The sequence below is a fragment of the Rattus norvegicus genome, chromosome X (genome assembly GCF_021556685.1).
Source record: "Rattus norvegicus strain SHRSP/BbbUtx chromosome X, alternate assembly SHRSP_T2T, whole genome shotgun sequence".
Lineage (NCBI taxonomy): Eukaryota > Metazoa > Chordata > Mammalia > Rodentia > Muridae > Rattus > Rattus norvegicus.
In genome coordinates, this window is record NC_141554.1 from 141,393,588 (window position 1) to 141,405,641 (window position 12,054).

Below are 12,054 nucleotides of genomic sequence, written 5' to 3' on the forward strand. Positions count from 1 at the left end.
GTACATCAGATCCCTTGGAACTAGAGTTATAGGCAGCTATGAGCCACCTAATATGGATGTTGGGCACTGAATTCAGGTCCCCTGCAAGAGTAGCCAACTCTTTAACCATCAATTATAAAACCATGTATTTTGTTTCACTGTGCTTCACACTGTATTGCAAATGACAAAAGACAGTCTTTGTGTCATTTGGTAAGTCAAAAATCCCTAATGTTTTCTCCATGTAGCTTTCACACCCTATGAACTCTTAACCCATAGTCTATAAAAATCTACAAAATTGAGAGCTTTCTTACACATTCTGAAGTCTTGAAGAAAACTCAAGCAAACGTGGCTTTTGGTCTGAGGAACTGCTCCTGAACTTAAGCTGGGGAATTTGGCCAGGCGGTGGTGCCATACCTTTAACCCCAGCACTTAGGAGGCAGAGGCGGGAAGAACTTGAGGACAGCCAGAGTTACACAGAGAAACTCTGTTTCAATAAAAAAAAAGTGTGGGGGGGGTGCTGGAGAAATGACTCAATGGTTAAGAGCACTGAGTGCTATTCTAGAGGACCTGGGTTTAATTCCCAGTACCCACATGGGAACTCACAATTGTCTATAACTTCAATTCCAGGGGATTCAACATCATTATACAGACACACATCCAGGCAAAACATCAATGTATATAAGAAAACAAGTAAGGTTTTTTTTTTTTTAAAAAAAAAGCCCAAAGCAAAACAAACAAAAATGTCATAGAAACTTTGAGTTAACATTTTCCCCCAAACTGAATCTTGTTCTTAAAAGTACTCATGAACATTGCAAAGTTTTGTTTAATAACTCTTTAGACATCCCTCAATTTCTGTAGCGCAAGAAGTTGTAACCACCATTTTGCGCAGAAATTATATCAAGGAGGTGGAACAATGATTGCTGGATTTGAACGATGTGGTTACTTGTAAAGTAGATAGCCAAGGCTGAAACTAAGTTACCTACATTTGACGTCAATTCATTCTACTCAATTCCAAGTGCTATTTGATGAAGAAATTTGAAAAGTCATCTCTCAATAGGAAAAAAACCTGTGGACACTGACTGTTCGCACCTATAAGAACAGACAGATTTTTAAGGGTCTTCTGGCTATGTCCATCTTTCACTACAATGCCCCTTGTGATGTGCTCACTAAATGGTTGTCTCCATGGTGCTTAAATACCTGCAGTGATGGTGAAGCCACTTCTGTTTTTAATACAGAAATTTAAACATACAGCTTTCACCCATTATTATTTCTTCTTCCTCTTCCTCTTCCTCTTCCTCTTCCTCTTCCTCCTCCTCCTCCTCCTCCTCTTCCTCCTCCTCCTCCTTCTCTTTTTTAGATTTACTTAGGTTTTTATGTGTCTGGGCATGCTGGACTGTATGCTGAAAGCAGACGTGTGCTGCTGTTGGAAGAGGACAGTGACCTATATTTCAGACACATAGGACCTTATAAGTATATCCCAGTAGGTGCCCATGGACCACATGCAGCCCAGGACAGGTCTGAAGATGGCCCAACAGGAGATTATAAAATTAAGTAATCTATTTAGAGATTCTTCGCAATTTTTGGTTGTTAGCTTGATGGTGCAGCCCTGCAGTATGAACTATGTCGATGACTGACTATTGTTGCAATGTCAGAAAATTGGACACCTCTTCATAAGATGACCAAACTTCATCTCAAAGTTTACAGGAAGTGGGTGATTAACTGCAAGCATGAGAGCAGCGTGCTACAGTTTTCTAACTGGTCTGCAAGAGAGTGGGGAATAAGTTGGACGGAAGCAGAAAGACCAGTAAAGAAGATGCCACATGAGAATCTAACAGAAAACCTCTGAGAACCCAACAGAAAACCTCTGAACATCATAGCAGTTTGCTGTCATATAGTCCCGAGGCATCAAAGAGCATGGTCACTTGACCAAGAGAGAGCTGCAGCCTCTGGGGGACAATGTTCTGTAACGAGAGGGATTCAAACACAACGTAGCTCTTTACTCAACTGAATCCCAACCTTCCCAAGCTCAAACTGGGACTTGAGCTGACTGATCCACTCCTCCTATCTAGTGTGAAAACATCCTAAAGGAAGTCTCAACACCTCCGTTTCCTTAGATTTTTATTGCATAGAATTATGTAAGGTCATTTTCATGCAAGCCTTTAATGTGCCTTGAACATTTTCCACCCCCATACTTGGCTAGTCTACCTCCTTTTCCTGGTATCTCCTCTTCACTGGAGTTCTTTGTTCCCCTAGAGCAGTGTTTCTCAACCCTCCTGATACTGAGACCTTTAATACAGTTCCTCATGTTGTGGTGACCCCCAACCATAAAATTTTTATCATTGTTACTTCATAACTCATTTTGCTACAGTTGGGATTCATAATACAAATATCTGATATTCAGGCTATCTGATATGTGTCGCCCAGTGGGGTCGAGACCCACAGGTTCAGAACCGCTGCCTTAGACATTTCATTGCTTCTTTCTGATCATCTGAACATAGATGCTTGTGTGAAAATAAATCTCGAAGCCCCAAATGAGAGCAAACATGGCATGTTTCTCTCTGAGACTGGCTAGATTCCCTGCATGTGATTGTCTGTAATAGGATCTCCTGAGATTAAAAATATTCACCAGAGCAAAAGAAATAATTAAGCAGTGAAGAGATAGTAACTAGAATGAGAAGAAATCTTTTCTAGCTATACATCTGACAGAGGATCCATACCTAAAATATACAAATAACTCAAAAACTAAATTACAGACCTGTGGCAATTGATTCATGGTGGCTTATAACCATGTGTAACTTCTGTTCCAGGGGATCTGATCTCCATAGACAAGAGTCCCCCTAGGACATATATGTGCATGCAAAACATCCATACACATAAATTAAAAGTCAAAATATCTTCAAAACAAAATGGCATGAAATCAAACAGCTCAATCAACAAATGGTTTAATGACACGAGCAGACAGTTCTCAAGTACAAATAAACATGAAACAGCTAAGAAAGCTGAATTTTCTTAAAGTTCACTCTAGAGGCCGTGGGACCTGGGAGAACGCAGTGGATAAATGAGGGAGTCTAAAGCCCCATGCAATCGCCAACTTTATTCAGAGCATCAGACAGTTCATCCTCTGAGAGTCAAAAGGACTCACTGTGTAAAGTGTAGAATCACAGGGGCAGCCACAGGACGCAGGCAAGGTACACTGCATGTACTGGGCAAGTCACATGGTGTTTCCATAGAGACATAGAAACAGAGAACAATAGCCAATAGTAATGAATAATTTGAAGTAAACCCACCTTTTTCTACTATATTTAGGAGGGACACAAAAGCATAATCTAAGAATAATTCTGTGTTTTTGAAAAACCTGAGGGTACAAGACACTTGTTTTGGTTAGTTGGAGTTTTCTCATATGCACTCAGAAATCTCTTCGTAAGAGTCTTATTGGGGGGTTGGGGATTTAGCTCAGTGGTAAAGCGCTTGCCTAGGAAGCGCAAGGCCCTGGGTTCGGTCCCCAGCTCCGGAAAAAAAAAAAAGAGTCTTATTGGACCATGGTCCAACACTTACCCATAAAAGAAAGAAATACAAGTAAAAACTACATTGTGATTCCATTTCACCCCAATCAGAATTCAGCTGTCAACAGAAGATTAAGGTCCACAATGCCTGACTGGGGTGGGTGGTATCTCACAAGGTCCCATCTCTAAATCAGGAGCATTCTCAATAGGTGATTCAAGCCCATATAGTCAGTTACAAACACGCGCGTGTGCACACACACACACACACAGGGGGGTGGAATATAGATGTATAATTAAAATGTACTAATTAAAGAACTCATGAATTTTGGAGGGAAGGACACAGAAGGAGTTGGAGGAGGGGGCAGAAATGATCAAATATGGTACCCATGTAGGGCATTCTGCAAAATAATTTTTCAGAAGTCTTCTGCTAGAGAGATATTTCAGTGAATAAGATGTTTACTGCACAATTTGAGGGCCTAAGTTCAGATTTCCAGCGCCTATGTAAAAGTTGAGTACAGTTGGGCCTGCCATTAACCCCAGCATGGGGGAGGACACAGATCTCAGGGATTCACTGGCTAAGAAAATAGCAGTCATCTACAGTCCCAGTTTCTAGCTCAGGAAAATAAGGTGGACAGCAACAAAGGAAGACACTGACTCAACCTCTGTCTTTTATACTCACTTACATGGGTGAGCATATACACACATGCATGCAAGAAAGAGTGCATGCATACATGTGCACATATGCACACACACATACACACACACACGCACGCAAAGATTTTTTTAAAGATTTATTTAATTTATATGAGTACACTGTAGCTGTCTTCAGACCCACCAGAAGAGGGCATCAGATCTCTTTACAGATGGTTGTGAGCCACCATGTGGTTGCTGGGAATTGAACTCAGGACCTCTGGAAGAGCAGTCAGTGCTCTTAACCACTGAGCCATCTCTCCAGCCCAAGATTTTTTTTTTTAATTTGACTGAATATTTTTATATAACTCAGGCTGGCCTGGAACTTAAAATCCTCCTGCCTCCATCATTCCAAGTGCTAGGATTACAGGCAAACACTGCCACACCTAGCTTAAAGACCATCTACATAAAAAGTAGCTACAGGAAAAAAAAAAGATGAATTAGCTTCATAAATAGCAGACTAGGTCTTCAAACTGGCATCTGTAGCCTACCTCAAAACCCTTTGCAATCTGTTAAAGCTGAAATTGCAGCCGTATTTATGGTGATGCCTTCAGTTGTTTTCATTACCATTCCCATTTACTGTCAACACAATTGTTTTCAGTGCTGTGGACTCCCATATTCTGAGCAGTTCCTCATATTCTGTATCCTCATATTCCTCCCATATTCTGAGCAGAAGTCTGTCTCAGCAGGAGGCATTAGGGCATGGGGAAATGGCAGGGCTCTGCCTCTAGCAAGCTGGGTAACCTTGAACAAATTAGTTCCCCTTTCAAAAGCCCAGTGATGTTTCTCATCAGTGAAATGTATCCATTTTATAGGGTTGATGTGGCAATTATGTGAAAATTGCTTTTACTGCAATATCTATTATGATCTAGGTGTTCTAGGAAATGCAGTCGATGTCCTCTTTGTGTTTGTTTGTTTGTTTTTAAAGACTTAAGACCAATTTTAGATTTCACAGCAAAATTGAGAGGGAAAAACAGAGTTCCAATCCCCCACTCCTCACCATCCCGTGTACAGACTCCCATTATCTTCCTTTAAGAAATAAAAAATCTCCAGTCAGGTATGATATCGAGTGTCTGCAATTCCAGCATTCAAGAGGTAGAAGTAAAGAGAATCAGAAGTTCAATGCCACCCTAGGCTACAGGACTTCTTGTACCAAATGCATTTCTTTCTCTTTTTTTTAGAGACTTATTTATGTACACTCTCACTCTCTTCAGTCACACCAGAAGAGGGCATCAGATCCCATTACAGACGGTTGTGAGCCACCATGTGGTTGCTGGGAATTGAACTCAGGACTCCTGGAAGAACAGTCAGTGCTCTTAACCACTGAGCCATCTCTCCAGCCCCCAGATGCATTTCTTAAAGGAGGACTAGAGAACCGTCTAAGTCACTTAAACAGGGGCCATGCAAATATGAAAACCTAAGTCCAAACCCAGAGTGATGTTCACCTCAGCTTTGGGAAGGCGGAAGCAGAATTCTGGTCCTCCTGGGCAACAGTCTAACCAGTTAGCAAACTCCAGGTTTGGTGAGAGATCCTCTCTCAAAATATAATGTGAAAGGTTGGTGAGATATCTCAGCAGGTTAAAGCAACCATTGCCAAACGTGCAGACCTGAGTTTGACCTCCACAATCCACATGGTGGGAAGAGAGAACCAACTTCTGCAAGCTGTCCTCTGAGCGATCTCTCTCTCTCTCTCTCTCTCTCTCTCTCTCTCTCTCTCTCTCTCTCTCTCTCTCTCTCTCTCTCTCTGTGTGTGTGTGTGTGTGTGTGTGTGTGTTAAATAAATAAATAAATAAATAAATAAATAAATAAATAAATGTAACAAAAACTAAGGTGAAAAGTGATTGAGATGCATGCCCAAGTGCACATGCATTTATACCTGCATGCACAAGAAGGGGCATAAACACAATTTTTCCTTTCATTGATAAAAGAGTTTATTCTTACACGATATATCCTAATTATGGCTTCCCCTCCCTCTAGTTCTTCCAGTCCCTCCCCACCCACCCACTTTCCATCTGGATCCACCTTCTTTCATCTCTCATAAAAAATTTCTAAGGGATAAAAATTTAAAAAATAGTAAAATAAAACAAAAACAGTCACATCAATGTTGGACAAAATAAACAAACAGAAGGAAAAGAGCCCAAGAGAAGGCACAAGGAAAAGAACCCCACTTGTTCACACACTCGGAAAACCCATAAAAGCACTAAACTGGAAGCCATAATGTATACACAAAGGACCTGTGGGGAAAAAGAGAAAAGAGGAAAATATATAAATAACATAATATAAAACATCAAGATAAAATATTTTAGAAAGATGCCCTGACACTGTATTATGAGACAAGGAACTTCCAAAGATGCTGTGAATTCCCATTTGCATGGGTTATCCATTGAAGAAAGCTTCTGTGTTAGGGATGGCGCATGTGTACACTTCTCCTTTCAGCTCTAAGACTCATGCAGGCCCTGTGCATCCTGCCTCAGTCTCTGTGACTTCATATGTGTGTCAGTCTTGATTTAGAGGGTGTATTAGTGTTCTGTTGCTGGGAAGAGACACCATGACCCAAGAAAGTTTTACAAAAGAAAGCATTTAATTGTGGGCTTGCTTATGGTTTTAGAGGCTTAGTTAATTATCATCATGGCAGGGAGCATGGTGGCACACACAGCACTGGAGAAGTAGCTAGGAGTTCCATCCTGGTCCACAGGGAGAGAGTTGGCCTGGACTTTTGAAACCTCAAAGCCCACACTCAGTGACATGCTTTCTTCAATAAGGCCACCACTCTCTGATGACCAAACTTTTAAATCTGTGACCCTATGGAGTTTGCTCTCTTTCAAACAACCATAGTATGTGTTCCCATCGCTTTCAGGAAGAAGCTTCTTCAACGATGGCTGTGCAAGGCCCTGATCTATGAGTATAGCAAAATGTCCTTAGGATTTGTTTTATTGCTACATTTTTTAGAACGGTAATATTTGGTTTTAATCCAGGTCCCTGGGCTTTCTAATCTCTGTTTCTTGGTCATCCAAGCAGTGCTGGGTATGGGTTCCATCTCCTGCAGTGGGCCTGAAGTTAGATTAAATTAGATACTGGTTGGTTACTCCCACAAGCTTTGTGTCGTTTTTGCCCTAGCATATCATGCAGGCAGGGCACCACTGCAGATCAAAGGGCTTGTGACTAGGTTGGTGTTTGTGTTTTTCCTTTGGTAGCATACAGTGTGCTTTCCTGTATCAAAGATGCTAACACGTAGGGGTGAAGGCTCTGTGTATGCACCAGCCTGACTCTTCCATGTTCAATGAGTTGTATAGAGGTCGTCTTCAGCAATGGGACCTTGCTGTCAGTTTGTGGGGAGCAGGCTATAGTCTTGACAACAGCCTGTGTTGTTTGGGGGTTCTCATGGGACCCCTTTGGACAAAAATTCAATTAGATGTAACCCAGTCCTGGTACTAGAAGCTTCATTTGTTGAAAAGAGATGTCCAGTTGACATTATTTGGCAATTTCATTTAGAAAACCTTTTTTTATGTATATATTTTAGGAAGCTTCTGCTATATTAGGTCTGATGCTATTCCTAAAATGGCCCTTAATTTTAGCTGTTTTTCCCCATATTTCCTCTCTCAATCAAGGTTAATCTAAATAAAAACAAATGGGGAGAGAAAGGGGAACAGAAGATAGGCAGGTCAAATGGGAAAGGGTATTGAAAAGTCAAATGTTCTCTTTTTGCACATCTATGTTGAGAATGAAGATGACTTTCAGCTGTCACATTGTCCAGAATCCAGAAAATGCCACTACTACTCTGAATGGATGCACAGTTGTGGTAAAGGGATCCAGACGAAACCTTTGAAAGGTGTTGAACCACATCAATGTATAATGTCTCCTTGGAAAGAAAAAGAGGAGGTTATGGGTTGAATTCAAGATGGGCAAACAGAAAGGCCATTGTGTGAAATATCTGGAGTCACTTACAGAATTGATGAAAGGAATTACCCTGGGCTTCTGTTACACCATGATGTGTTTGTACCCCCACCCCTATCAATGCTGTTGGGTTTTTTCAATCAATATTGTCATTCAAAAGAATGGATCTCTTGTTAAAATCTAAGACTTGTTTCACTGAAATTTTCATCTGCAGGGTTTGGATCAAGATGGGTATTACCTGTTCTGTTTATCAAGTCCAGAAAGATGAATTAATCTTGGAAGGAACCTATATCAAGGCAGTCCCTTGGTGACCCCTCCTTCTGTCAGGCTCCCAACTTGGGTTGCCCACTTTCCCCATGGCCTGGTACCTGGCTTTAGACTTCACCTTCTCACTCCCATGGGGAGTGAGGAGGATGGGTCAGGAAGCCTGGAGTTGGGCTGGGTGAACCCTCAGACCTGGTTAGGGTCCCAGCCCCACCCAAGTGGGCCTGGAATGGGGCCAGGTATTGGACAAGGCACAGAGGTGCTGGGGATCTACCCATGTCCCCGCCACTGTGGTGGTTTGCATATGTTTGTCCCAGGGAGTGTTGGAACAGGTGTGTCCCGTAGTTGTAGGCTTTAAAGTTCTCATCCTAGCTGCCTAGAAGCCAGTCTTAGCAGTCTTCAGATGAAGATGTAGAATTCTCAGCTCCTCCTGGACCCCATGCCTGCCTAGAGGCTGCCATTGTCATGCCTTGATGATAATGGACTGAACCTCTGAATCTGTAAGCCAGCCCCAATTATAAGAGTTGCCTTGGTCATGGTGTCCGGTCACAGCAGTAAGACCCTAAGAAACCCACCATAAGAGTTCTGTGGAGGGGTAGTATATTGTGGACCTTAGGTTGGACTGGGACTAGTGCCTCAAGTTGGCCTAGAGACTTTGTAGCCTGAAGGACAGGCAGGAGCACAAGTGGAGAGCAACTCAGAGAGGGCCTCCCTTGGGCACTGTACTGTCCACTCCAGTGCTGTGAAGTTGGAGAAGATGTAACCAAGTCCCCAGGAGTTCCAAAACAAGAAAGCCCCGCAGGCATAACTAGAGCAATTTGCCAAACTGCTGAAGCAGAAGAGTACACTCGGGCTGACATGGGCCCCCCATGGGTGTTCTCTTAGGAAAGGTGTTCAGCCAGACCACTATCCATGGCTTTGAGGTCTGGAAGCTCAGCTTCAAGGACTTGTGTAAACTGCAGCTCCTGCTGGAGAAGTGGGTGGAGGAAGCAGACAACATTGAGAACCTTCAAGGAGGTATGCGAAGCAGAAACCCTGGCGCAGGCCTGCAAGAGAAAGCCAATGAGCATTGAGAACCGTGTGAGGGGGAACCTGAAGAACACGTTTCTGCAGTGCCTGAAGCCTTCCCTGCAGCAGGTCAGCATCGTTACCAAACAGCTTGGGCTGGAGAAGGATGTGGTCTGTGTGTCATTCTGTAACCTGAGCCAGGAGGGCAAACAAATGATCAAGCATTGAGTATTCCCAACAAGTATGAAGCTGCAGGGTCTCCCTTGGGGGCAGGCTCTATCCTTTCCTCTGCCTCCAGGGCCCAATGTTGGTTCCCCAGGCTATGAGAGCCTTCATTTCACCACACTCTACTCTCTAGTCCCTTTTCATGAGAGTGAGGTCCTTCCCTCCGTTCCTGTCACTGCTCTAGGCTCTCCCATGTATACAAGCTGAGGTGACATCCTGGCCTGGGGATGAGGTGAGCCTGGGGAAAGGAGGTAGATAAACGGAACCTGGAGCCACCATGACTTTGGGATTGAGCTCATTTACTGAGGAGAGATTAAATCCCAAAGAGGGTAGGGGAGGATGAAAGTTAGTGATGCTTTAGAGCGTGAGCCATTGCTCATCATTCTGTTCTTGAATTAAAAAGGCCTGGGACAAAGTAAAAGAAAATACTGAATTTGTTTCAAATTTAGCAATCCACAACAGTGAAAATCAAAAGGATTCTAAAACCTTTTTGATAGTGTCTATGTTTCTGCAAAAGGAACCGAGCAACAGGATGAAAAGTTATCCAGCTCCATAAACAGGGTCCTGGATCATAAGAGCAATTTGGGACCTTTTTTGAAACAATAAAAGATTTCTATTGAAAAAACAAGTGCGAACACTGTTCATTTAATTGAGTGTGAATAGACAGATGAGGAAAAATCCTACAATTTCTCCTGCTGATGCTTCCATAGCTCCAGTAGCACATGGAAAGCTGTTGGATTGTACACTTAATACTAGAATATGTGCATTATATATCACTAAAGGTATTTTTAATACAAATATATTAAACATACCAATCAAATCTTCTAGATTGCCAGAATAAAAGTAAGACCCAACTACTACACAGAACATACAGCAAATCCACCTTAAATGTTGAAAGTCAAAGAATAGAGGCACCTTTTGCTTATACTAAGCCTGAAAAGGTTGATGAAGCCATGTTTCTGTTACTAGATATATAGCAGAATATTTCATAATGATAGAAGACCAAGGGAAACATCAAGGTCTGGTTTTCAGTTATGACATGGAGCCAGAGTAAATCCTGAAACTTAGAAACCCCTAATGGAGAACACAGAGAAGCACTTCAAGAAGTGATGGAGGAGGAGCGCGGTCGGCAGAGTACTTGCCAAATGGGTAAAGCTCTGAGTTCCATTCCCAGAACCACATAAAGCTGGCATGCTGGTAACCATCTGCATTGTCAGAATGGGGGAGTTAGAGGGAAAAGGATCAGGAGTTGCAGGCCAGCCTTAGCTACATAGTGAGTTGAGGCAACCCTGTGTTACATGAGACTGTCTCAATTAAAAATAAAAGGTATGAATATAAGCAATGACTTCCTGAATGGGACACAGATGGCTGCAGAAATAATGGCAAGAATTGACGAATGGCATTGCAGCAAATGAGAAAGCATCTTCTGAGGACCACTGAGGTAGCCCATGGGTAAAGGTACTTGCTTCCAAGCCCGAGGACTTGAGTTCAATCCCAAGGTTCTCACTGAAGAAGGATACATTCAATTCCTGCATGCTGTTCTCAGCCCTCCACATGCTTGTTGATATGGCTGGCTTGTGTGTCCCATAAAAAAAAAACACAAAAAACAAATAAATGTTAAAAATGGTCTTCACAGTAAGGGAAACAGCCAGGCAAAGAGGCAAGTTAAATAGGAGAGAATCTTTGTCAGGTATTTGTTGAATATGTAAATAAGTTTAAGAAATTAGGCAGAATTGGAGAGAGGTTCAATAACTAAGAGGACTTATTGTGAAATCAAGACGACCAGAGCTTGATTCCAGCATTCATGCACCAAGGCTGGGTTTCTCTCTCTCTCTCTCTCTCTCTCTCTCTCTCTCTCTCTCTCTCTCTCTCTCTCTCTCTCTCACACACACACACACACACACACACACACACACACACACACACACACACCCGTAACCACAGATCCTAGGAGAATAGAAACAAAGATCTCTGTGGCTTGCTGGCTTCTGGCCTAGATTCAGGGAGCGATCTCATCTCAAAGAACATGCAGTGCCCTCTTCTGCCCTCTGCATGTGCACTGGCCAGCCCCCACTTATGTGCATATACTCATACACAGATATACATGCTTACATATGAAAATAAGGAAGAAAGGAAGGAAGGAAGGAAGGAAGGAAGGAAGGAAGGAAGGAAGGAAGGAAGGAAGGAATTTTAAAAATTAGCTCAAAGAGCAAGAAATCCAACCAATGAGTGGACAAATGAATAGGTAATTCTCAAATGCACAAATGGGCAATAGATACATTAAAAAAATACTCAACATCTTTAGCCATGTCTTACTTATTTTTCCATTGCTGTGATAAAACACCATGACAAAGCACAATTTCAGAAGGATAAGAGTCCATCATGATTAAGGCAGTGTTGATGAACACTTTTAATCCCAGCACTCAGGATACAGAAGCATCTGGATCTCTGTGAGTTTGAGGCCACCCAGATCTACAGAGCAAGTTTTAGG

General features: G+C 42.4%; 1 pseudogene; it reads left to right on the forward strand.

Moving 5' to 3' along the window:
- The first annotated feature begins 9,133 nt into the window (after positions 1-9,133).
- Pou5f1-ps2 (POU class 5 homeobox 1, pseudogene 2) lies at positions 9,134-9,770 on the forward strand (annotated as a pseudogene).
- Positions 9,771-12,054: the final 2,284 nt, after the last annotated feature.